Source organism: Triticum urartu, chromosome 3A (assembly GCF_056163025.1).
Source record: "Triticum urartu cultivar PI428250 chromosome 3A, HENAU_Tu73, whole genome shotgun sequence".
NCBI lineage: Eukaryota > Viridiplantae > Streptophyta > Magnoliopsida > Poales > Poaceae > Triticum > Triticum urartu.
This window is the reverse complement of record NC_141875.1, coordinates 79,789,729-79,817,160: the sequence shown is the minus strand read 5'-3', so window position 1 is coordinate 79,817,160 and position 27,432 is coordinate 79,789,729. Positions and strand designations below refer to the sequence as shown.

Sequence of the window (27,432 nt, the reverse complement as noted above, 5' to 3'; positions counted from 1 at the left end):
AGGAAATGTTTCTCGGTTATGGAGATGATAAAGAGTTCGACGTAAAGAGTTACGTCGATGCAAGCTTAACACCTATCCGGATAGCTCTGAGTAGAGATACCGGATACGTATAATGGAGCAAAAATCTGGAATAGCTCCAAGTGGAACATGGTAGCAGCATCTACGATATGACATAAAGTTTTGCGAAATACATAGGGATCTGAATATGGAAAGACCCTTTGACTACAACCTCTCTCACAAGCATAACATGATCAAACCCAGAACTGTTTGAGTGTTTATCACATAGTGATGTGAACTAGATCACTGAGTCTAGTAGACTCTTGGATGTTGGTCACATGGCGATGTGACCTGTGAGTGTTAATCACATGGCGTTGTGAACTAGATTATTGACTCTAGTGCAAGTGGGAGATTGTTGGAAATATGCCCTAGAAGCAATAATAAATTAGTTATTATTATTATATTTCATTGTTCATGATAATCGTTTATTATCCATGCTAGAATTGTATTGATAGGAAACTCAGATACATGTGTGGATACATAGACAACACCATGTCCCTAGTAAGCCTCTAGTTGACTAGCTCGTTGATCAATAGATGGTTACGGTTTCCTGACCATGGACATTGGATGTCGTTGATAACGGGATCACATCATTAGGAGAATTATGTGATGGACAAGACCCAATCCTAAGCCTAGCACAAGATCGTGTAGTTCATTTGCTAAAGCTTTTCTAATGTCAAGTATCATTTCCTTAGACCATGAGATTGTGCAACTCCCGGATACCGTAGGAGTGCTTTGGGTGTGCCAAACGTCACAACGTAACTGGGTGGCTATAAAGGTACACTACAGGTATCTCCGAAAGTGTCTGTTGGGTTGGCACGAATCGAGACTGGGATTTGTCACTCCGTGTAAATGGAGAGGTATCTCTGGGCCCACTCGGTAGGACATCATCGTAATGTGCATAATGTGACCAAGGAGTTGATCACGGGATGATGTGTTACGGAACGAGTAAAGAGACTTGCCGGTAACGAGATTGAACAAGGTATCGGGATACCGACGATCGAATCTCGGGCAAGTACAATACCGCTGGACAAAGGGAATTGAATACGGGATTGATTGAATCCTCGACATCGTGGTTCATCCGATGAGATCATCGTGGAACATGTGGGAGCCAACATGGGTATCCAGATCCCGTTGTTGGTTATTGGCCGGAGAGTTGTCTCGGTCATGTCTGCATGTCTCCCGAACCCGTAGGGTCTACACACTTAAGGTTCGGTGACGCTAGGGTTGTAGAGATATTAGTATGCGGTAACCCGAAAGTTGTTCAGAGTCCCGGATGAGATCCCGGATGTCACTAGGAGTTCCGGAATGGTCCGGAGGTAAAGATTTATATATGGGAAGTCCTATTTTGGCCACCGGAAAATGTTCAGGATTTTTCGGTATTGTACCGGAAAGGTTCTAGAAGGTTCCGTAGTGGGGCCCACCTACATGGGGGGACCCACATGAATGTGGGTAGTGGGGGCAAGGCCCCACACCCCTGGTCAAGGCGCACCAAGATCCCCCCTTAGAAGGAATAAGATCATATCCCGAAGGGATAAGATCAAGATCCCTAAAAAGGGGGGATAACAATCGGTGGGGAAGGGAAATGATGGGATTTCTTTCCCCCACCTTTACCAACGCCCCAATGGACTTGGAGGGCAAGAAACCAGCCCCCTCCACCCCTATATATAGTGGGGAGGCGCATGGGAGCCGCACCCTAGCCCCTGGCGCCTCCCTCTCCCCTCGTAACACCTCTCCCTCTCGCTGAGCTTGGCGAAGCCCTACCGAGATCCCCGCTGCTTCCACCACCACGCCGTCGTGCTGCTGGATCTCCATCAACCTCTTCTTCCCCCTTGCTGGATCAAGAAGGAGGAGACGTCTTCCCCAACCGTACGTGTGTTGAATGTGGAGGTGCTGTCCGTTCGGCGCTCGGTCATCGGTGATTTGGATCACGACGAGTACGACTCCATCAACCCTGTTCTCTTGAACGCTTCCGCTCGCAATCTACAAGGGTATGTAGATGCACTCCTCTCTCTCGTTTCTAGATGACTCCATAGATTGATCTTGGTGATGCATAGAAAATTTTAAAATTCTGCTACGTTCCCCAACATCGGCGCCCACGGCGCCCCTCCTGTCGCGCCCTCCTACGGCGCGTACGGCGCCGCCCCCAGCACGTACGGCGCCGCCCCCAGCACGTACGGCGCCCCCTACTACGACCCGGCCCTTCTAGCGGCCCTGCAGCAGCCGCCGCCCTATACTGGTGGTGGCGGTGATTGGATTATGGACTCCGGTGCCACCTCTCATATGTCCGCTCATCCGGGTAACCTCTCTTCCGTTCATCCCATTTCCACTCCCTCCCGCATCATCATCGGTAATGGTGTCGGTCTTCCCATCTCTCATGTCGGTTCTGCACCCTTTCCCTCTAACTCTCGACCTCTTTCTCTTAATAATGTCATTGTTTCTCCTCATCTTATTCAGAACTTAGTTTCCGTTCGTAATCTTTCTCGTGACAATTTTGTAACTGTGGAATTTGACGAAGTTGGCTTTTCTGTTAAGGACGCTCGCACCCGGATGATTCTTCACCGCTGTGACAGTCCCGGCGACCTCTACCCAGTTCAGTCGCCGTCATCTCCGGGTGGTCCTCGAGCTTTTTCCGCCGGCGTCGATCTTTGGCATGCTCGTCTCGGGCATCCTAGAACTTCTTCACTTCATCAAATAATGAGAGGATTTTCTTTTTCATGTAATAAAACGGCTGCTCACTCCTATGAAGCCTGTCGGTTAGGCAAACATGCTCGCCTTCCTTTTAGTTCCTCTTCCACAGTTGCATCTTTTCCGTTTGAATTGATTCATAGCGATGTATGGACATCTCCAGTACCTAGTAATTCTGGTTATCTTTATTATCTTGTTATACTGGATGACTACTCTCACTTTGTGTGGACATTTCCTCTTCGTCGGAAATCCGATGTTGCCGCCACTCTCATTGCATTTTATGCTTATGTCTCCACACAGTTTGGGCGACCCATACTCGCACTTCAGACCGATAACGGGAAAGAATTCGACAATCTCACCATCCGCCATCTTCTTTCCTCCCATGACACTGTGTTTCGTCTCACGTGTCCATACACCTCCCAGCAGAATGGCCGTGCCGAGCGCATCCTACGCACCCTCAATGAGTGTGTGCGTACCATTCTTTTCCATGCCTACATGCCTTCTCGGTTTTGGCCAGATGCCCTCGCCACCGCCACCCTCCTCCTTAATCTTCGGCCATGCCGTCTGCGCTGGAACTACGCGCCTCACCATCTCTTATATGGCACTCCTCCCTCCTACGATGGTCTCCGAATTTTCGGTTGCCGTTGCTACCCCAACACCACCGCCACCACTCCTCATAAACTCGCTCCTCGTTCCGTTCCTTGTGTCTTCCTTGGTTACCCGGCCAACACTAAGGGTTATCGCTGCTATGAACCCGTGTCTCACCGTGTCATCACCTCCCGGCACGTGTACTTTGATGAGCTTGTTTTTCCCTTTGCACAGGAACAGGTGGCGCCGTCTCCCCCTCCCGCGGCGGGGTCTCCTCCGCGCCATCGCCCGCTGCTGGCCCTGGGTGCTCCGGCCACCCCGCTCGTGGCGCCCCCCTCCGGATCGGGGCCCTCTGCGGCCCCCTCCTCCGGCTCAGCGCCCTCGTCGCCTGGAGCTGCCTCGACATTGCCCACGTCGCCCCGGTCCTCCACCATGCATGTTGGGCCGCATGATGGGCCGCTGGCTGGACCGGCCCGCACTGGCGCGGCCTCCCCTGGCGCGTCGCCCTCGCCTCGGTCGCCCATGCCGACTCCGTCTCGGTCGCCCGCGCCGACCCTGCCTCGGTCGCCTGCTGGTGCGATTGTGGCCCCGGTGTCGCCCGATTCTCCCGACGCCGCGGCCGAGTCTTTTGCCCGGCCCGCCTCTCCCGTCGACGCTGTGGCGGCCACCGCCTCTCCCGTGGATGCCACGGTCTCGTCTCCACCCGCGGCTGCTCCGACGGCCGGCCCCGTCACACGCTCGCGCACTGGTGTTTTTCGCCCGAGCTCCCGCTATGCGGATGACTATGTCTGCACCGCCTCGACGTCTGCTCCTTCCCCGCTGCCGTCCTCGGTTCGGGCCGCTCTCCGCGACCCTCTTTGGATGGCCGCCATGCAGGAGGAGTTTGACGCTTTGCAGCGAAACCGGACTTGGCAGCTTGTTCCCCGTCCCCGGCATGCTAATGTGATCACCGGGAAGTGGGTCTTCAAACACAAGCTTCGTCCCGACGGCACTCTTGATCGTTACAAGGCGCGTTGGGTTGTTCGTGGTTTCCGGCAACGCGCCGGTGTGGACTTCACCGACACTTTCGCTCCGGTTGTTAAGCCTGGGACGATCCGCACTGTCTTACAGTTGGCGGTCTCTCGTGCCTGGCCGGTTCATCAGATGGACGTCTCCAACGCCTTCCTCCACGGTCATCTTGAGGAGCAGGTCTTCTGTCAGCAGCCCACGGGGTTTGTTGATCCGGCGTGTCCTGATCATGTGTGTCTGCTCTCACGCTCATTATATGGGCTTAAGCAGGCTCCTCGTGCCTGGTACCAGCGCATCGCAGCGTTCCTTCACCAACTTGGCTTCCGCTCTACACGCTCCGATGCTTCGCCGTTTGTTTATCACTAGGGCACAGACACGGCGTATTTGCTGCTCTATGTTGACGACATCATTCTGACAGCATGCACTTCTGAGCTCCTTCGCCGGCTTACTGATCGTCTCCGTGCAGAGTTTGCTATTAAGGACTTGGGTCCGCTGCACTACTTCCTCGGTGTTGAGGTGGTGCGTCGTTCTGATGGATTCTTTCTTCATCAACGAAAGTACGCTCATGAGCTTCTCGACCGTGCTGGCATGCTTAACTGCAAACCGGCCGCCACTCCTGTCGACACGAAGGCCAAGCTCTCTGCTACTGATGGTACTCCTGCTCCAGATGCTGGCTTCTATCGGTCCATTGTTGGTGCTCTTCAGTACCTCACTCTTACTCGGCCAGAGCTTCAGTACGTGGTTCAGCAGGTCTGCCTCCATATGCATGCCCCTCGAGACATTCACTGGACTGCCGTTAAGCGGATTCTCCGCTACATCCGCGGTGCTATGGATCTTGGTCTTACTCTGCGCGCCTCTACTGCCACTGATCTGGTCGCCTACTCCGATGCCGACTGGGCTGGCTGCCCGGATACCCGTCGATCTACTTCGGGTTACTGCATCTTCCTTGGACCATCCCTGGTGTCGTGGTCGTCCAAGCGGCGGCCCACTGTTTCGCGGTCTAGCGCCGAGGCTGAGTACCGCGCTGTGGCCAACGTTGTTGCTGAGTGTTCCTGGCTTCGTCAGCTTCTTCACGAGCTCTCGTGTCCTGTTGAGAAGGCCACCATCGTCTACTGCGACAACGTCTTCGCCGTCTACCTCTCCGCCAACCCGGTTCATCATCGTCGCACCAAGCACATTGAGCTTGATATCCATTTTGTTCGGGATCAGGTGGCTCTTGGCCATGTTCGTGTTCTACACGTTCCCACCTCCCAACAATTTGCTGACATCATGACCAAAGGCTTGCCTACGACGTCTTTCCAGGAATTCCGGTCCAGTCTCTGCGTCAGCAATGGTGTCGCTTCGACTGCGGGGGGGGGGGGGGGGGGGGGGGGGGTTGAGATATGTATTTAGCACATGTATTCTTGTACTCCAAGTCTCCTCCTTGTGTATAGTTGAGGATATGACTTGCCCTATGTACTATATATACTTGTGCATATGCACCTATCAATATATTGAGTTGCATCCTATTTCTCTACACTTTCTGCATCAGAAGCTCCGTTTGGTACACTGACAGGGCCAATAGTTTCGCATATATTCGTAGGGATATATATTTGGGCAGCATCAGGCAAGCTTTCTGCATCAACGTCTGCATCTTTTTTTTGATCTAATAAACGGCTGCATCTGTTTGTGCAACATCTTGCCGAACTGGTGATATAATCAGAAATTCCAAACTCTGCATGAGGTGCTCTCTGTAGAAAGCTAACAGATTTGGAGAACTAACAGGACGGCCCATTACTCTCCTCCAGTAATTTGGGCCGCATAAGGAGTCCCAACGTACTCACGGCCCGCCACTCCGAAATGGGGGATCCGCTGGCTTCCGGCTGGTGGGGAGAAAAACGCTACGTTCCTTTAGGAGGTGTTTGGTTAAGGGATTTTTTAGTTTTAGAGACTAGAAAAAGTTTTTAAAAAGTCTCTAGAAACTAAACGGGAGGAATTTTTTCTACAGGGACTAGAAAAAGACTCTATTGAAGAATCTTTTTTGATTAGTCCCTGAGACTAGAAAAAGTTCTAGGACTTTTAAACCAAACACTCCTTTAGTCCCACATCGCCCAGCGATAGAGAGAACGACCAGTTTATAAGCCCGCTCGCTGCAGCAGAGTTGTCCCTTCAGGGACATCTGATAAAATTGGAACGATACAGAGAAGATTAGCATGGCCCCTGCGTAAGGATGACACGCACAAATCGAGTAATGGTTTAATTTTTTTTGGGATTTTCTGCGCTGGTCCCTGGAACCTTCTTTTTTAGACCCTCACGTGTAACACACATTGTACAGATAGTTTCTTATAGGTCCATGGGGCCTTATTTTAGCACTTGCGTGTACTGATATTTTACATAAAGTTCTTTGTATTTTCATTTCCATCGGGGTAAGATCCTTACATGCTATATAGTATCTCAGTGACTATATAACTTTCTTTTTGCGGACTGTATATACAAATGAGAATAGATGCAGAGATGAAACAATAATAAAAAGATGATGCAAAATAACATCTGTTTATAATTTTAAAATTAACACTTTGTTTTCTTTGCAAATATAAAATTGTAACTTTCGTGTCAGAACCCATGGGATGGGATAGAAAACAAAATATACTGATAAGTGTTCCTGTTACTTTCCTGTAAAATCGTAATATAAAATTGTACCTCTTACAAATGACGTATATGGCCCTATTTTTTGTGGGGATATGTATCATTTTTTTAGTGGATATGTGTCAGTCTATTTTACATTTTTGAGTAGTGGATATGTATCAGTCTATTAATTAGTAGTGCTTCTGTTTGACAGATATGTCCTTGTGAAGTCGGATAAGGAAAAAAATTAAAAAGAAAAGCAATTAATGGATGACACTCATTTTAATCCAGATTTCTGGGAATACATGGTGCCCGTTTTTATTAAGATTTCTCCTTTTTGACAGTTCATACGTTTTTCGTCGCTTTTAACAGATATGAAGAAGAAACATTTCCTTGCTTTCATTAGCTCGTTTTTTTCTCTTACCTCCAATATTTGTTGTTGTCCTCGCATTTTTTTTAGTTTTTGTCCTACCTTTTTGACAGTAAATGTATTGCTGGATTTTTCATTTTTCTGGTGAAATGATCCTCTTGGCTGAGGTGTTTTTGACTCTCTATTAACCCCACTATTTTTCTTGGCGAGAAGGCCACTATATTTGTTTCCATCACGAATGGTCCATCCTAAAAGAACAAGGAGTAGTAGATCAAAGTTGCCCCCACCCGCACCCCCCAAAAAAAAACTTAGGTAGGGATACATAAGGATCGACTACGTAAAAGTTAGGGCATCTCCAAAAAAAGAAATGATGTATTCTATCAAAAATGAATTGATGGCATTGGTACTACCCTTTAAGAATATGAGAAATATATTTTATAAATTTACACACAATTTATCCATAAATTATGCTTTATTATAATATACAAGAATACACATATAGTAATAAACAAAATTCATTTTTTTCTAAAAAATAAATTTAGTGCCATTGGCATTACCCTTAAAAAGTAAAAAAAATGAAGTCTTCTAGAAAGTGACAACAGTATTACCCTTTAAGAAAAAAACAAAAACAAAAAAGTCACATGCAACTTTGCACTAAAATTGCACCTTTTGTAATATGCAGATAAACATATAATGCTGCAATTTTCGAAATCAAGTATGCACACATATTGATTGTGTAGTACTTATCTGTGTACATTTACACTCACCCAACATAAAGAAAATAACCATAAAAAATAAAAAGAAAAACCGCCCAAAAACAGGAGAAGTTCAAGTCCAATAGGAAAATTGACTAACCCTAGACAATATTGGCACGGGCAGTGGCTCCAGGCGGCGTGGTGGCGGGAGGTTGCGTAGAGGGGCTTGGCCGACAAATCTGCTCCACCACGGCCAGTTACACGACGACAACTGTCGGTGGGGAGCTGCATCCAGGGTGGTAGGGCTTATGGATCTAGCAATGTTGCGTCGTCGTTGCAGCTGCACGGACCAGGCCTAATCACGTGCTTGATGGAGTTGCTCCGGAGTGAGGTCTATAAATGATGGCTTGAGGCAGAGGAAATGGATGTGTAACATCGACAATGATTTTTCTAGCTTGGTTGGTAATCTCCTATAGTGAGACGCTAGTGGCCACGATTATAACAACCCGGGAGTAATACCATAGATATATTAGCCTATTATATTGTTTTGTGCATCATGTCCATCTCATAAACATTGCATCATCATATTGTATTAATTAAATAATTATTTTAGATATTATATTTTGCTATTTTGTTAAATGATAAGTAGATAAACACCTTCTTTTTCAATCTTCTGCATCATGACTCACCCAAAACCTAGAACACACTCTTTTTATGATATTAGCAGGATTGTCCTGCTTCTTAATCAATTCTTAATCAAACCAAGAAAAGACCAGTGATGGCAGCCGATGATTTGCAGGGAAGAACCTCAACGCCGTCGATGGCGGCGAGAGGAACCAAACTCTAGCAAGAGGACGCATCTTCCTTCTACTACAGTCTATACAGGAGATTCCCCGCCAGAGCCTGCAATATCTGGCACTGAACGATGACTATAGTGCAGGCTCTTGTAGCGCTGGCCATCTGCTTCCTCTTCTACAAAAAAAAAAACATTCTGGCGTCGATCACTGCATTTTTTTTCTCTAAGGATGGCCAGCCCTACAAGAGCTTGCACTTTTTTCTTTAAGGAAATAAGGCATTCTGGGGTGACTGGAATAAATATTCTCTTTGTCTGGTTATATTTGTCGAAGAAATAGATGTATCTAGGTGTATTCATCCATTTTTATCCAATTTTTATAAAAGTATTTTCGTACGGAGGGAGTAGGTTTTAAGGCCCACTACGTTGGTAGTGGGCTCGCGGTGCGTCAGTGCACGCTTTTGTAGCGCTGGCCATCTTCTTCCTCTTCTAGAAAAAAAAGGTTGGATCGGTCGATCGACGCGGCGCGGGGATGGCGACGACGACGTCAGGCACCACCGCCGGATTCCCCGCGCCGACGAGATCGATGCTGCCAGGTTCCCATGAAAATCTGTTACAGCGATGACGACGAGGAGATCGATCTGAAGTCGCCGTCGGAGATCGTAGCCCTCCACGCCGCGTGCCGCGACCGCATCACCGAGTACGACCCCAAGAAGAGAGCCCGCGTCCTCACCCGCTTCTGCGGCGTCAACCTCGCCGGCTTCGACCTCGACAGAGAGTGTCAGTATCTCCATTACTTACCAATTTACAACCATTTTAGTTTAAATTTCTCCTGAAATGGTTCTCCTGATCTGGGGTGTATGTCTTTTGCCCCTGATTTTGCTTTGCTTGCAGCCAAGGTTGGCCTCGGGCCGCTGCTTGAGGATGTAACGCCGCAGCTGTGGGAGCTCCGGGCGGGGACGTCGTACAATGTCGTTTCCGTCAGGGTAATCGAATCCGATAGGGGCTACCCGGTCAGTGTGTTCGGTACCGTAGCATCGACTACAGATGCGTCTATCTGTTCAGACGCGAGAGAGAAGATCCCCAGATCATCAGCTCCAAGGTAATTGTGTGCACTAAACTAGTTCGCCCCTTTGTCTCCTCCCAAACTATTTAGACTGACTAAAACACGGACAGCTGCGTACTTTAGCTAAATTAAGCTTGCTACTAGTTATTTTGTTTTTTTAGCTGCAAATACCATGATTAATTTCATATTGGTACACTTCAGTTTCTCAAAGAAATATAAGATCATAAATGATCTTATGTTTCTTTACAGAGGGAGTATTATTTAATCTGTTCGAAGTAAGTGCTCTAAGGATGGGTGTTATTGCCAAAACCATACAACTTCATCATATTATTTTGGTGCTACGTTTGTTTACATTTTGTTTCTCAGTAGCAGCCCTCTTTGAGACCTGGTTGTTTATTCTGTCTATGGAATGTGGTATGGCCAGTTGTTTATTATGTCATGGCGTCATGCTGTAAAATGCCTTTTATATACTGGAAATAAAAGAAACTATGTTGGAACAAATAGTTTGTCCATCTGAATGTACTACTATGCAAGCCACAAATATCTGGTTGCTGGTAGCAATTTATGGGCACTAAAGGAGTGCGGCAACAGAATTACATGAGTGATCGATGCTCCCCAAGCTAGTTAAACAACATATTTTCAGACTGTTTGAATCTGTCCAACTTGTCAAGTGTGCTTTGCTTTTCATGTGCAGCTAGTTACATAGCTTGTTCAACTACGTAGACATGTTGTGACCCTTTTTTTATAAATTACTTGCAGGAGGATATGTTAGCATTGACAGGTCCACGTCGAGGATTAGTAGCATTTGATAATATACATTTTGAGTTCAACCTGAAGGTAAAGGGTGATCCTGATGATGAAGACTTTAGCAAAGGCGTAATTGAGTCCCGCACCTTTGACTCTGGACCCATAACTATGATGCTACCTAGTTGGCTCAGTACAGTGGAATTAGTATTTGCACCTGTTAAACATCCGGTGGCGGCTAGCCTCCAAATCAACATTCTGAACGGTCCGCCCTATGCCCCTTTCGTTGGCAAAGTATCTGCTGGGACTAGAAATGCCGAGACCCATATTATTCTATACGATGGTAGAGCAATGAGTTGCAGCGGGATATTAGTCGGAGATGATGGCTCCATTCCCTTGAGTCGTAATTTGGTGGTTATCCCTATACCTACATGGGACGATGATGAAGAGTTTTTGGTCCATGTTTGTATTTTTGATAATGACGAGGATGAAGGCACTCATGTTACTCTACAGCACCCTGATGAAGAGCATGTTTGCACTCACGGTTCCAATGAGCTAAAAGTGAAGGTTACATGGACTGCCATCCTCACAAGACCGATGGGTGCCAAATATAACCCAAAGAGGAACCTCTCTTGGGCCGAGCGTTATGGTTCGCTGAATTACAGTGGTTGATGATGGTGATTGTTGACCCTTGTCTGTGACGTGGGAGGACATGGCCCTGTAGCCAGGTAGCAGCCTCTTCCTCTCACCTTATCAAGTTGTAAGAGTTGTGCTCACTGAATGTTTGGTATTAGAATTGTGCTTGCTGGATGTTTGGTATTAGTGATAATGGAACCAGGGGGTATATTTAATAGTCATGAGTATCTTTCTTCTTGGAGGAAAATTCCGTTATTTGCTGTAATTTGATGCGCTTGTTTGCTTCATATGCTAACATCATTCAAAGGTAACAAAAAGGGGAGGCCATCAAAAGTCTCAAGTCATACTAGTAGTATACTTGACTATAAGGAGGCTAATAAAAAGTCTCAAGTTATATTGTACTTAATTATAGAAAAGAGGCATAATTAAACATAATGAGTGAAGATTCATTCCGTCATATATCTGGCAATGCTAACCTCAGCTTCACTTCTTTTGCGAAGAACTTGCAGAAGACGCCCACTTCACTTTTTCAGGTTTGATATGGACAGTTCTCTTCAGAACTGCGAGCTTCGTCATCAGATCAGTTACCTTAATCCCGCGCCAAGGTTTGTTTTGCGCCACAGAACCTGAAATGACATCCCACTGGTTGAACAGCTCAGTGTGCTCCTTGGGTACCGGACTATCAATGTTGTCAGTCACCCATGTCCTCCAGAGCGCGAAGCGGATTGCTTCGCAAATCGTTACAGTCGGGAAAGATAGGGGGCCGGATTTCAGAACCTGAAGTCCCCTCTCACTGCGGTATAGCTCTCCAAGTTTTCCCAAGCTGGCGATGCAGTGGGTAAAAGCTGCTTTACCCACGTTTATGCCGAATCCACCTATCTTCAAGTAGGAGCTAGTGAGGGGCAACTGGACGGTCCCAAGTCCAGGCCTGCTGGTATTGTACGGGAACTGATCTCCAGACGGCGGAAGTATGTCCGTACCAAATTCAGAGTAGCGATACCACACACCTGTAGTGTAAAACAAACAAACAAACAAGTCTTGTAATAGCTTGACAAGAATATAATAACGTGCTTAAGAAGTGTTTCCATTTGCTTTTCTGTTTATGCTCACAGATTAATGGGTAATTTGGTAGCCGGAACCGAGCAGTGTTTGCATTTGTTGCAAAAGTTATCTTTACATACAATGTTGATGTTGTGGCTGGATATCAAAATACTATGGCATTGATGATTGTCATGCCATGTATTGTAAACTCTGAATCCATCACTCGTACATCAATTCAACATGATGTCTAGGAATTCATGTTTCTCATCTTTCAGGAAATTTATTCTCAAATCGTTCTATTTTTCCTTTTGTGGGGGCTCAACGTTCTAAGATTAACAAAACTAGTCTCTATCCCGCCTCGTGTGCAAGCGATGGATTGAGAATAATAAGCAGCCAACAGTTTTGCGAGTGATGATGCGCAAATTAGGTGCATTCGCAACACACTGGGAAGCAAGCTAGCTAGCCAAGGTGCATATATATTGGGAGGGAGGGAGATTCATTCAGGTAACAAAAACACCAGAGTTCTTTCCTTAAAAGAACTCCCTCTCTGTATGTGTGTGAGTGTTTGTATTTTCACCGACAGATATATTGGTAGTGACTGTATATATATACTGCTATTGGCACAAGCTTTAAGTTGAAGATGCCCATTTCCAACTGGAAAAGTGGACAGGAGCCTGTGTATTGGTCCTCTGCGTTATTTTGATTTGCCATCAACAGGAGTTGAAGAATCACCTGTCCTTGGATGAGAACTGACACTACACTAGCTCTCATAACTTATCTAGGCAGAAACATGTTATATTTACGGTAATATGTTTTTTTAGACAATATTTACGGTAATATGTGATACCGGCGAGTGACGATCAGGGCCCTCGGCCGGCTCCTTCTCCAGCGCGTGGCGGCACTCCGCCTCCTTCTCCGCCTGCGCCGACGCACCCGAGCAGCCAGCCTCCTCCTTCTCCGCCTCGTCAGTAAGGGCGGAAGAGACCTGCCGCCGCTCCAGCTGCTCCGGCGCGTCGTAGTCCTTCTCCTCCGCCTCTTAAGCAAGTAAAGAAGACAACCGCTCCGTCTGCTCGGTCGGCGTCTAGCAGTACAACCAGAGGCGGGAGGACATACAGATTCGGTCCTTCTCTGAAGACTCCAGAGAAGTTACCATATGAGAGGACCCTGGAGGAGAACGCCGAGATCGCGCGAGAAGAAGTGAGGAACTTCTTTGAAGGGGTGAAAGCAAAGAAACATCCACCTCCGAAGGAGAAGGTAGATCGGGTGAAAGTGAAGCGCACTCTGGCTGCCCTGACAAAACCACCGAAGTCTGATCCGCCGAAAGGAAACTATGACCGCATTATTAGAAAGGAATTTGCCGAAGCGGAGCGGTCGGGAAGTACTGTCAGTGATCAAAGGCTGAAAGAACGACGAGTTGGGAAACAAATTGCCTAGCTCGGCGAACAAGCGAAGCAATCGTGCCCCCCGCTCAAGGTGCCTAGCCACAACGTCGCTAATGATCCGAGGATGGTGCCCGGTTATAGCAATCTTGCAGATTACCTGCCCGACGAAGTACATTATGAACCCATGGACATGCAGATACAAAGATACGAGTACGGGAAGACTCTCGTCAAAGATGAAAAATCTCTATCAACGATGATGCGAAGATTGCATGATTGGTACTTGAAAATCTGCAGAGACTCTGGGGGGAGGAGTACTTTGTATGTGAAAGTTAAAAAGGAGCATGACCTCGTTGGAATTGATCTGTTGCCTGTTCCATTTGAGGAGTTCTATTAGTTTTTCAATCAATTGGCCCTCGATAAAACAACGGTCGCCTGGTACTGTCTGTAAGTAGTAGTACTTCTGTCATTAAGTTTCTCTATATAGCTTAGCTCTTTCATTGCATGTATTTATAATCATCCTCACTATATTATGCAGATTGAAGATCGCCGAATTGAAGAAAAGACAAGTCGGTGATATTGGGTTCATTAACACATATCTCATAGATGCAACTCAGGTTAAACTTCATGCCGCAGCTACCGAGGCCAACTTGCTACGATCGTTTGTAATAAATCAAAACAAAGATATAATACTCTTTCCTTATAACTTCAGGTGAGTGTTACTGTCTTGTGCGTATTCGGTTTCCCTTATATATTAGTCAAGGTTATAGTAATGTAATTCATGAGTTATGCATGCGTGTGCAGTTTCCACTATATTCTCCTAGAGATTAAGCTTGAGCAGGGACTAGTAACCGTCTCAGACTCAAAACGAAAAGATCCCCAGGACTATGCAGACATGACTCAAATACTCCAAAAGTAAGTTAAATCGATCATTATCTACCATATCGGCAACTTTGTTCATTTCCTGATATCAAGTAATTGTTTTCTTTATCCGACAGGGTTTGGAGAAAATTCACCAAAACAGTTCCGGGATTGCCGAAGGAGCTGGAATTTAGACACCCGAAAGTAAGTATTATAGTAGCATGTTCCGCGCATCTCCTAGTGATTCAAGCGCTAGTTTCATCAATACCATTTAGCATTCTTGCTTATCAGTTTGATTGACTTCTATTTCTTGTAAAGTGGTTGTGGCAGGAACAAGGGAATGCTTTCTGTGGATACTACATCTGCGAGTCCATCCGCCACACGACCTGTGAGCGGGGCGGGTACTCTAACGAACAATATGAAGTACGTAAATAACAACATTCATAATTTTATTTTATTACCATCATTTGTGTTGAGTTTCATTCATTCATATATATATATATATGTATTGACCCCCTTCTTCAAATTAGATGTTTCGGAAGCGGGATGAACTCCTAGCACCAGCTCGCATGCGAGAAATTCAAGAGGAATTGGCGGCATTCTTTCTTGACCACGTGATCCCTGAAGACGAAGAATTCTATGTGGACCCTGAGTCCGTATGATTATATTTGTAAGAGATAATTATTGTATATATGTAGCCGGTAGTGTCAGATAGATATACGAGAACTTGTTGTTCGACCAATCTCTCGGAGAAGGAGAGGTGGTCGATATCACTTCTCTCTGTATGCATATATGTTCATGACGATCTTCTGTTTTCTTCGTTTGCTTACTAGCTAGCCAGCGTGTCTAGTCATCTCTATACGTATGTATAGTACGTAGCGTCGACCAAGGACGGACATAAGAGAGGATACTTCTCTCTATTAATTATAGCTAGCTAACACAATATATGAAACACCTAAATTAACCCCCCAAAACCCCCAACCCCCCCCCCCCCTTTCAAAAAAAAAACAAAAACCCCAGCCACAGAAATGCTGACGCGTGGATGCCTATTGGTCCCGGTTGATGCCACCAACCGGGACCAAAGGGTCCCCTGCCTGGGTTCTGCGCACTGCCCACGTGGAGGCCCATCAGTCCCGGTTCTGGATTGAACCGGGACTAAAGGGTCGGGGCATTAGTACCGACACTTTAGTCCCGGTTCAGAAACCGGGACTAAAGGCCCTTACAAACTGGGACTATAGGCCCTTTTTCTACCAGTGTACAGCAGAGCAGAGGGTCTTTCTCGTTACCTTCCACGTAAAACGCTATGATGTAGAGATCGACCCAGCGGATCAGCAGAGTCACGACCTTGCCGCCATGTTCTGGTTCCATGCTCACCATGAATGCCGCCATTGACCCTAGGTGGCATCTTCTCAAGCTTTGGCTGCCTCTTGATCTCATCCGTAAGCCTACTGTCGATCTCTGCTTCAATGTCCTTCATCAACTTGGGGTAGCTGGCCTTCAGGTTCCCAAGCTCGAGAGTGAACACCTTCGGTTGTGGATTCTGCACAAGAGAGAAAAATGCATAAACTTTCTGCAGCTGACAATTAGATGAGCACTAGCTAGTAACCTTACATTATAGATTCGTGTAAGTCAATGATGACAAGTTTTTTTTAGGTCAAACAGTGCGGTAAAACCCACTGTCATTTTCAGCAGTATACTTCCATGCACATGCACAAGTTCCACGGGGAAAAGAAAGAAACAGAAAGAAACGAATGAACGAAAAAGAAAGACAGAAGATGAACAAACATTGCGCGCGGTGTATCCAACTTTATATACAAAAAATAAAACGAAATGATAAACACCTAGCCATGAATGATCTAAAGGTCTATTATATTACCCATAGTTTAATTTGAGCAGCATACTTCCTCTTTATAAACCGAGAAAAGAAAAACGTCAAGGCCGCGTTGGCAGCGGCTCGATCGGAGCACGCCGAGGCCACTGCCGCCGCCGTTCACCGGAGACACCACCGCCAAACGACAGCGCCGCCTCCTACTGCGTCGGCTCCACCACCCTGGCCCGCCTAAGCGTCCGCCTCCGCCACCATGGGTGCCCGCGCGCCGCCGAGCTTCGGGCCAACGCTGCCCCCACGTCCGCGCCGCCGCCGGAGCACCTCCACGCGCCGCCATCAAAGCACCTTCCCGCGCTGCCGTCCCGACGCCACTGCAGCCGGATCCCGCGTCCGTCGCGGCCTCGCTGCGCCACAGGGGGAGGGCCAAGAAACAGGACCATGGTGTCTAGCTACCGGCCCCCGGTGCGAGCACTGCCGCACGGCTGGAGCTTCAGCCGGCCTTCGAGTTGAGGCGACGAGACGGCCACGGGCCACGGCCGATGGTGGTCGTCGATGGCGTCTCTTGTCATGGTGGCATCTAAGCTCGCCGCTGTTCCTAACTTCCTATTGGTCCACGGTGTTGTGTACGTGGCCGTCGGCCGCCGGCCGGCCTTGGAGTTATGGAGTTCCCGCCGCCAACGACATAGCGCAAAGCGCATGGGAGAGAGAGAGACTCCCCGATCGAACCAAGCGAGAAATAAGACGAACCAAGCGCACCCTAGACTCCACTTACAGAGATTCCAAACGGGGCCTTATACCAAACCACATGAACACTTTTGTAGCAGCATGCAGCAGCAGCAGCAGACTAGTAGTAGTAGTAGTAGCATACAACGGCATGATGTTTGATCCTGGTTGGATCGGCAGTACGTGCCTAGTTACATGCATGCTGATGATTATGAAAATCTTCTGTTTCGACATGGTACAAAAAGAGGATCACTTCTTGTTCTTCACAGAGACACAATTACTACCCCGGCAGTTGCACAACAAAAAGAAAGATTGATTCACTCGCAACTACGTACGTGAAGGCCATATGATTGCACAACAACATGCATGATAGATACGCAAGGTGATCACCTCAGCAGGCGCCACGGACTTGCCTTTGCCTCTGTTCATCGCGGCTGCCGGAAGAAGGAGAAGGAGAAGAAAAAGAAGAGGAGGAAGAAGAAGATGAAGGAGGAGGAGGAAGTACTGGTGGTTACTTTAGCTAGCAGCAGGAGTGGTTACTTTGCTAGGGACGGCAACTGAGCTCAGCTAGGGCTCTGCAGGAATGGCACATATACAGCAGAGAGGGTTGGAACCAGACGTACGTACGCGTCTCCGGCCCGGCGACGATCGATCGAGCGAGCAGCTCTTTCTTTTGAGATGCATGCATGCACGCATCATGTGCCATGTGGCGCAGGAGAATCGATATGCATCATTGCCTACTAGCTTTGGAACCTATAGGTATCTCTATATATGGTACTGTGGCGAGGACTATTTGCACTGCATGGCAGTGTCACATCGAGGGCGTGGTGCACAAAATTCAAAACAGTGACGCGTGCATGCATGATTAGCTCCATGGATCGTCCACATTTTTACACGCATAACTTGGTGATTATCTACACGTAAAATTGATTAAGGATAGGCTGATTAGATTTTTTTAACTTTCTGTACGTTAACTTGGTGAGTGTCGGTCCGCCGGAGCTAGAGAGACCGAGCTGCATGCACATGCTGATAGTGATCGTTCCGTTTTCCCTTCACGCGGCCTCTGCCGCCGTACTGACATGCGTGATCAGTAGAGGATGCAATGCATGCAACTGCTTTTGCTTTTGCTATTTCCTTCTCCGTAAATAGACGATTCTCTCTTTTCGTTTCTACACGATCTTGCTCCGTTCGCCGAGCTATATATTCCCTAGTTTTGCAAATAAATCGATTCTCTTTGATTTGATTGTTTTTATCTACTTCCTTTGTCAATCGTAAGTTCGTAACCACCAAGATCCATCTGGGTTCAACGACTTTCTGCCTCTCACGAGGGTGTAGAGAAGAGCCAAGGAGAAGAAAAATGAGAGTTAAGCAATGAGCGAAGGATTCACACTGTACTGTGGCAAAGCAAAATACTAAAACAAACCAAAGAATGAGACATCGCTCTATATATAGCGGTGTATCCAACTCTACAAAACCGCCTACTCTGATGCATGCTTCACCTAGAAAAAGATTTAGAAGTCGCCCTATTTCTTCTCGGGACTCCTCGACCATGACTGCCATGATCGCATTTCGTTCCAACCTGATGCCATATATGTTGTCTGATCCAGGGCAACACGGGTGGCACCTACAGCCACCGCGTCACCACCCCTGCCCTCGCCGTCGCCTGTCAGCCCTGCGCTGGGCAAAGCCCCGGGCGGTAGCAGACATCGGCGGGGCGGTCCTCCTCTCCTCTCTCCTCTCCCATCCCTCCCCATCCAGGTGCTAACCCTAGCAGCCGTCGCTGCCTTTTCCAGCCACCAGAGTAGCGTGGCCGCGGTGTCTGCGGCGGTTGTGGTCTATGCAGGTGCCAGTCAGCGATGGTGATCTTCTTTGTTTTTGTGCTTCAGTTCCGGCCATGTCACTCCCTCGGCAGACAGGACCGGGCATGCCTATCTACGGCGAGGTAGTAGTCGACGGTGGTGTGCTCCGCCGTCGCTTTTGATCATTGTGGTGACCACTCCGGCCTGCAGGGATGGCCTCACCATGGGTTACCATGGCCACCGAAAGGTCTTCCTGAGGGTTCCTCTCTGTAGATCTGGTAGTTGACTTTGACAATGAGATGCAAACTATGGACGACGGCTTGACACGAAGGGATGGTTGTGCAGCGGCGACAGTCGCATTTGCATGTAGTTGCTAGGATCGTGGAAAAGTGGTGGCGACAACACGTGAGTGACTTCGATGGTGGTACTACGTACTCGAGCACCCGACCTCGAGCTACGGGGTGAAAGCCGGTTTGATCCAAGTTGGTTATACCTAGCAACGATGATGTTTTTCGTTACCTAGTTGAAAGCATTGTTCGGATATACATAGATTGATTCTTCAGAGTGAAACCTATTCTAGCCTTGGGTGGTTGGATCCCGTGACGGCGGCGCTTGAGCGTTGCTCCCTTCCTGAAGGCGTTACACCGTTGAAGAATCTCATCATCCATATGGTGTCATGAGATGGTTTGGGAGGATATGATCATTGTCGTAGTTTGATGATTGTGGATCTGGTCGCTTTGGTTTTTTTCTCCTATGTATAGCTTTGGTCTTTTTATACGTCTTTGCTATTTATCGGCCTGTTTTTTCTGCGCGTCCGTTGTTAGCAAGCAACAATGTAAGCATGGAAACAAGCAAATTAGCAAGCTTACAAGCATACAAAAAAGTAAAGGTGCATGAACGGATAGACAACAAGCGAGTCAAGGACACCGATTTTATTCTAAAGTTTACCTTGTTTGGGGAGTGCTAATCTTTGTTGGAGAGGTGCCAAAGCCAAAGCTTCGGAGCGCCACCAAGTGGCTCACCTTATTCTTCCTTTGAGTCACCCCAACCGATGAGTCTCAAATCACTCGGGGTTGGTCTTGAAGACGACCACCACACCTTTACAAGCTTTCCGTTGCACACCACAAGCAAGGAAGCTTCTAGGACTTGACTCATACTGCCTAGGAGCCCAATCTCCAAGAGTAACGAGTGTTGATGAAAACATCGAGAAAGGAACACAAATTAGTTTGTGGAAGTGTAGACCGAGTCTTGATCTCTCAATCTTCAAAGTATCAACGAGTTTGGTTGGAGGGATTGAGAGTACGTATTGAGCATAATGGAGTGTAGCAATGGTGGAGGCTCTAAGTACTTTAGGGTTAGGGTTGGAGGTAGAAGAAGAGGTCTTTATATAGTCCTCCCCAAGATGTAACCGCCGGCAGCCAGAGGCCCCGCGTGCACGGGGCATCCAGAGTGAAATCCACAGGGCCTTCGTGTGCACATGGTGTCCAGTAGGATTTCACCCCTATCCTGTGTGCACGTGATGTCTAGAGAGTTTTCCCTGGACCTCTTGTGCACGGCGCCCCGGACCCCGTGTGCATGGGGGTACATAGCCAAAGGAGTCAGTTTAGGTGGGAAGTGGCAATTTTTTCGGTGGATGAAGAAAGGAGAAAGCGGGAGGAGGTTGAGTGATCATGGGATGAAGACCGTCAGTGGATCGAGGCACATAATGTTGAAGGGCAGTCGTTTCGAGTGATAGTGGCCGAACGTTTTGCTATCCAGGGAAGACCTATCCCAGAGATACCAACCCCTCCTCCACATGCTCCTGGCTTAAACTTGGTGAGTTATCTTTAAAAAAATCAATCACCATCTTCGTCCTTACCATTCATCTTATTGTCTCATGTCCTTAGAACTTAATCCATCGATTGAGGCGAACAATGTGTCGGTAGCAGCATGTAAAGTTGGGCAAGCAAGCCAAATGACTACTCGTGATGGTCCAACTTTGAAATCCAAAACCATGTGAACTCCGAGTTATGTTGATGAACTTCGTGCTTGTGAACTTCATATGCCTCTACTTGTGCTTGTGTGCTTCAGAACTTTGTGTTTGTGTGCTTGAGGACATAGTCTTTGTTATGAATGTTGTGGAATGGTGGTTTGGCTATAATGTGGTGCTAGTTGTGATACGTGGCATATTATTGCTGTTGTGTTTTGTTGTAGCGCTAATTGAAAAATAATTTTAAAAAACTGATGATAGCTAGAGGCTTTGTCGAGTTTCATACTCGGCAAAAAAAGGAAATGCCGTGAGCCAAACTTGGTAAAGATGACACACGTCATGCTCTAGCCAGTCGACGGAGGATTTGCGGAGTACCCAGCAAAAGATCTCTTGGCAAAGTGGAGCGCTGGGGCGCCGCGGTAGGTGATATGCCGAGTTTCATCTCTTGGCAAAGCTGGGTGCACAACAAAACTTCTTTATCGAGAGCCGTAAGGACGAACTCGTAGATTAGTTCCATGGACCGTCTACATTTTTACATGATTAGTTCCAATTTCTAGGCACTCGGCAAATTGGACATGACATGTGTATGCATGATTAGTTCCACGGACCGTCTACAATTTTTACATGAACCATGGACAACCTGTCACTATCTACACGCAAATGAAATTAAGGATAAGCTGATTAGTTTTTCATTTCCGTCGGAGCTAGAGAGACCGAGCTGCATGCAGATGTTGATGGTTCCGTTTTCCTTCACGCGGTCCATAGAGTCGTCCTGACATGCGTCCTCAGTAGATGCAATGCATGCAGTTGCTTTTGCTATTTCCTTCTCCGTAAGTAGACGATTCTCTCCTTTTCGTTTCTACTCGGAGTACTCTATTTCTTGCTTGGTCTGCCAAGCTAGATATTCCCTGCCAATCGTGTAACCGACTATCTATATCCGGGACCGTCTAACGACTTCCTGCCTCTGACACTAGTACACCCTCTTTGCTTTCGCAACACAGCGCGCGGTAGTAATTGATCGATCGATTTACCATAGCTTTAATGTGTGGCATCACACGCCACATCAAAAAAAAAAAACACTTTATCGGAATATCACATAGAGATAGGCAGATAGCCATCTCATTTCGGTCACGAGGGGCGTAGGTAGAGCCAAGGAAAAGAAAAATGAGGGTTAAGGAATGAAGCAACGATTCACACGTACTGTGATGTGGGAAAGCAGCCCGATAGCGGGAGGGGAAATTTTGGTCTATGGGGACATATGCATTCTATATGGGAAAAAAATTAGTAATTCAACAAAAAGTCAAAAATTCTTGAAAATATTTTTGAAATAAACTTGACCTTCTATTATACTCGTGAGAAATAAAATCCACAAAAAAATATATCCTTTTGACTTCTTTTCAAAAAAGACAAATTTTTGGCTAAAATAGTGTGAATAGTGACCTATAATAGCAGATAAATTTTGTCTTTTTTGTTGTGAGGTCAACTTTTGTTTTTTTTCGTCGGCATTTATATATCAGTGCAAAAGTAAGTCAAGTGTTTTGTCAAAATAGTTCTTACCTATTTTGACTTTTTATTAAAATATTAAAAAAAATCCCCATATAGGGTGCATATACAACCAGGAACCAAAGTGTATTTCCCCCCGATAGCAATGTATCCAACTCTTTACAGAACCGCCTACACTGATGCATGCTTCACCTAGAAATGAATGTATTTCTTCTCGGTCCTCCTCAGCCATCATCGCATCTCGTTCCACCAACCAGATGCCATATATATATATATATATATATATATATATATATATATATATATATATATATATATATATATATATGTCTGTGTGTGTGTGTGTTGTCTGATCCAGGGCGCGCGGTTTGTTTGTAGATCAATGAAGTAGCGGTAGATCTAATTTTCTAGGGACCATTTATATGGAAGTTGCCTGAATTTATTGCATGGTACCCTGACCTGAAGGGTGTTTCTCAGCGCATAGTGCCTACTGCCTACTTCATCCGTCCTTAAAAAAGTGTACTTCAAACTTTGTTGAAAAGTCAAACTATTTTATGTTTGACTGTATTTATATAATAATACATCAATATTTATGTCATCAAATTAGTAGCATCAGATTCATGATAAAATATATTTTTATCATGTACCTATTTGATTTCACAAGCATTTTTTGGGATGCAATGTCAGAAGTTTGGTCTATACCAAAAAAGGAGCAAGTTACATGTACAAGAGATGATTGGCTATTGAACATGCTGGACCAACAAGCGAGTGAGGTGCAGGATGGGAACGGATCCTCTGACTTTGTGAAGAGATGTCAGGGAGCTATAGTGGCGCTGCCGTGTAAAATGAGGAAGGCAAGTCACGGGCCTCACACTGTTTGCAAATCACTGTAAGTTTAGTACTGTTTGTATATCACTGTACACAGTTAGTAAGGTATTTGGCCTCCAAAAAGGTTTCGGAATGCACAGGATATTTATCAGAGTGTCGGAAGGGGTTCCGGGAGGCCCTGAGAAGTTATTAGGCCAAACGGGCCAAGGGAGGGAGCACACCAGCCCACAAGGGGGCTGGACCGCCCACCTCCTGGCAGTCGGCCCTCTAGGAAGGAAAGGGGGCGCCCAAGGCAGGGCGGCCGCCGGCCCCTCCCCTGCCATCTCCTCCACCTCCTAAAGAAGGAAAGGGGGCGTCTAGGGCAGGAGCCCAGGGCATCCGCCGGCCCCTTGGGGGCGCGCCTAGGCAGCCTCCCTCCCCCTCCACCTATATATGTGTGAGGAGGGGAGGGGCACCACACACCACGAATCCTCAAGCCGTGTGCGGCGCCCCCTCTCCCTCTAGTTCTAGTTCCTCCTCCCTCCACGTCTGTTGTGCTTGGCGAAGCCCTGCGGAATAGTTTCACCACCACCGTCACCACAATGTCGTGCTTCTGGAACTCATCTACTACTTCGCCTCTCTTGCTGGATCAAGAAGGTGAAGGCATCATTGAGCTGAACGTGTGTTGAACGCAGAGGTGCCGTACGTTCGGTACTTGATCGGGACGGATCGTGAAGGTGTACGACTACATCAACCACGTTGATAAACGCTTCCGCTTAGCGATCTACAAGGTTATGTAGATGCTTCCCCCCTCTCTTAGCTATGCATCTCCATGGATAGATCTTGCGTGTGCGTAGAATTTTTTGTTTTCCATGCAACGTTTCCCAACAGCCCCTTCCGGCGGGGAGGGCGCGCCTAGAGAGCTTGTTTTGTCCTCGTGGGTCTTCTGGTCCTCCCACGAAGCTTCAGGGGTCTCATTTGTTCCCAAGAAAGTCACCAAAAAGTTTCAACCCATTCCAAGAACTTTTATTTCTGCAAAAAAACCGACACCACGGTAGTTCTGCTGAAAAGAGCGCCAGTCTAGGTTAGTTTCATTTAAATCATACCAAAACCATATAAAATTGTTGTAAACATGACATGCATACTTCATAAATTATAGATACGTTGGAGACATATCATGGCTCGGGTTATGGGAGATGAGGTCGTGAAAGAAGAGATTTTTTGCCACAAACGCACATGGACGGGCAGGTGGATGACCCGGTTCCTTACTTAATAGGGCCCACACATCGACAAATAACTCCTTCAAACCATTGTGATGACCAAGTCAAAATTAAGGACCAAAATCAAAATCAATAGCCTCAATTGATCCTCTCTTTAAAACTAGGGAGCATAGTGCTATAGAGAATATATAGATGCATAATTCTTTTCGGTTGCTTATTTTCTCTTAGCCAGTTTAGATTAGTAGATAGTAGTGGAAGAGGTGTGCATTAGTTGGGTTTAGGTCTTATAAGTAATCTACCGTACTGACAGAAAACAGAAAAGTCTAGATGATTATCAATAGATGTTAAGGGTCGGTAGACGATGAATAATTTCCTAACCATAATAGTATGTCATCATTCTAAATGAAATTACATGTGTTTACACTTAATGTCTAGATGATGCAGAGTGTCTCGGTCAATGGACAGACCATTTAGCTAAAGATATATGAGGGTCTTGGTCTTTAGTATTATGAGCATGATTGGTTTGCTGCCAATATTTGGCCAGCCAAATGTTGGAATTGCCAAATATTGGCAATACCAAGACTTGCCAAATATTGGCAACTTTATGTGAGATAGGCAAGACAACTCGGTAACCAACCAAGTAGTAGCGAATATTTGGCACAATGACAAACATTGGCATGCCTATTTTTGGCACCAAACCAATTATGCTCTATGTCTCACAACATTTACTTGTCTGGCATGAATATGAGTGTTACATGTTGCATTTATACATATGAGAAAATCACCCATGACACTTTTTATGCTCTGGAGAGTTACACTTGGTGAACCTATGAACCCCAATCGAATTTCCACCATGAGAATCATCTTCCAACAACATTTATAAAGTTGTTTTATTTTCAGTTTTATTTTATTCTAAAAACAACAAAAATATGTATCACACATTATCTTTTAATAACCAGGTTCAACTTGCAATACTAGCAGGGAGCGAAACCCTTGTTAGAATCATTGGGGACAAAGTGAGGTTTTATTTGTGTTGTAGGGCATACAACTGTTGTAGGTCCCTTGTACCTTCATGGATTGATACCTTGGTTTTCTCAATGAGGGAAGGGCTTACCACTTGCTGCAAACTCCCACGCTGGGGATCCCATTAGACCAACACGCGCATCAAGAATAACCGTCAGTTACACAAATAATCTAAGAATTGAGTGTAGACTCTAGGGTTCGTTGTCTATCGACTAACCATGCATGGGCTTATATATGATAGGCCCTAGGTTTACAAGTTCTTAGTCGGTTAGGATCGCGGAGGAGTCCTTTGAAGGAAATATGCCTTAGAGGCAATAGTGAAGTTGTTATTTTATATTTCCTTATTCATGATAAATGTTTATTATTCATGCTAGAATTGTATTGATCGGAAACCCAAATACATGTGTGAATACATAGACAAACACTGTGTCCCTAGTGAGCCTCTACTTGACTAGCTCGTTGATCAAAGATGGTTAAGGTTTCCTGACCATGGACATGAGTTGTCATTTGATAACGGGATCACATCATTAGGAGAATGATGTGATGGACAAGACCAATCCGTTAGCTTAGCATAATGATAGTTCAGTTTTATTGCTATTGCTTTCTTCATGTCAAATACATATTCCTTTGACTATGAGATTATGCAACTCCCGGACACCGGAGGAATACCTTGTGTGCCATCAAACGTCACAACGTAACTGGGTGATTATAAAGATGATCTACAGGTATCTCCGAAGGTGTTTGTTGGGTTGGCATAGATCGAGATTAGGATTTGTCACTCCGAGTACCGGAGAGGTATCTCTGGGCCCTCTTGGTAATGCACATCATAAGAAGCCTTGCAAGCAAAGTGACTAATGAGTTAGTTGCAGGATGATGTATTACGGAGTGAGTAAAGAGACTTGCCAGTAACGAGATTGAACTAGGTATGAAGATACCGACGATCGAATCTCGGGCAAGTAACTTACATATGGACAAAAGGAATTGTGTATGTTGTCATAACGGTTTGACCGATAAAGATCTTCGTAGAATATGTAGGAGCCAATATGAGCATCCAGGTTCCGCTACTGGTTATTGACCGGAGAGGTGTCTCGGTCATGTCTGCATAGTTCTCGAACCCGTAGGGTCCGCACGCTTAACGTTCGATGACGATATAGTACGATGAGTTATGTGATTTGGTGAACGAATGTTGTTCAGAGTTCCAGATGAGATCACGGACATGACAATGAGTCTCGAAATGGTCGAGAGGTAAAGATTGATATATAGTACGATGGTATTCAGACACCGAAAGTGTCCTGGAGGGTACCGAGTACATATAGGGTCACCGGAAGGGGTTCCGGGCACCCCCCCGGCAAAGATATGGGCTTAATGGGCCAAGGGAGGGATAGACCAGCCCACAAGGGGCTGGTGCGTCCCTCCACCAGGCCGTCCAGCCCTAGGGAAAGGAAAGGGGGGAGGGCAAGTCCCTCCTTCCTTCCCCTTCTCAAGGGAGAAAGGAAAGGGGGGCGCCACCTCCCCCTTCCTTCCCCTGGCTCCTGTACAATGAAGGGGGGGGGGGGGGGGCGAACCACGGCAGGAGCCGAACTGGGATTCGCCCCCACTTGGGGCGCCCCTTGGCCTCTCCCCTCTCCCTCCCACCTATATATATGTGGGGAGGGGGCGCCTAGAACACACAACATCAATTGTTAGCCGTGTGCGGCGCCCCCCTGCAGAGTTTACACCCCCAGTCATATTCTTGCGGTGCTTAGGCGAAGCCCTGCGCGGATCACTTCACCGTCACCTTCACCACACCGTCGTGCTGACGAAACTCATCTACTACCTCGACACCTTGCTGAATGAAGAAGGCGAGGGACGTCACCGAGCTGAACGTGTGCAGAACTCGGAGGTGCCGTACGTTCGGTACTCGATCGGTGGATCACGAAGAAAGTTCGACTGCATCAACCGCGTTCTAAAACGCTTCCGCTTACAGTTTACAAGGGTACTTAGACACACGCTCCCCCTTGTTGCTATGCATCTCCATGGATAGATCATTG

General features: G+C 46.7%; 1 non-coding gene and 1 pseudogene across 2 annotated transcripts; both read left to right on the top strand.

Annotated features, from left to right (window-relative positions):
• The first annotated feature begins 6,483 nt into the window (after positions 1-6,483).
• Positions 6,484-6,586, top strand: LOC125549812 (U6 spliceosomal RNA). The gene has a single exon (XR_007301524.2). It is a non-coding gene; the product is annotated as a U6 spliceosomal RNA (small nuclear RNA).
• Positions 6,587-9,242: 2,656 nt separating this feature from the next.
• LOC125548016 (uncharacterized) lies at positions 9,243-11,504 on the top strand (annotated as a pseudogene). The gene is made up of 3 exons (XR_015618227.1): positions 9,243-9,583; positions 9,698-9,905; positions 10,629-11,504. The product of XR_015618227.1 is annotated as an uncharacterized LOC125548016 (transcript).
• Positions 11,505-27,432: the final 15,928 nt, after the last annotated feature.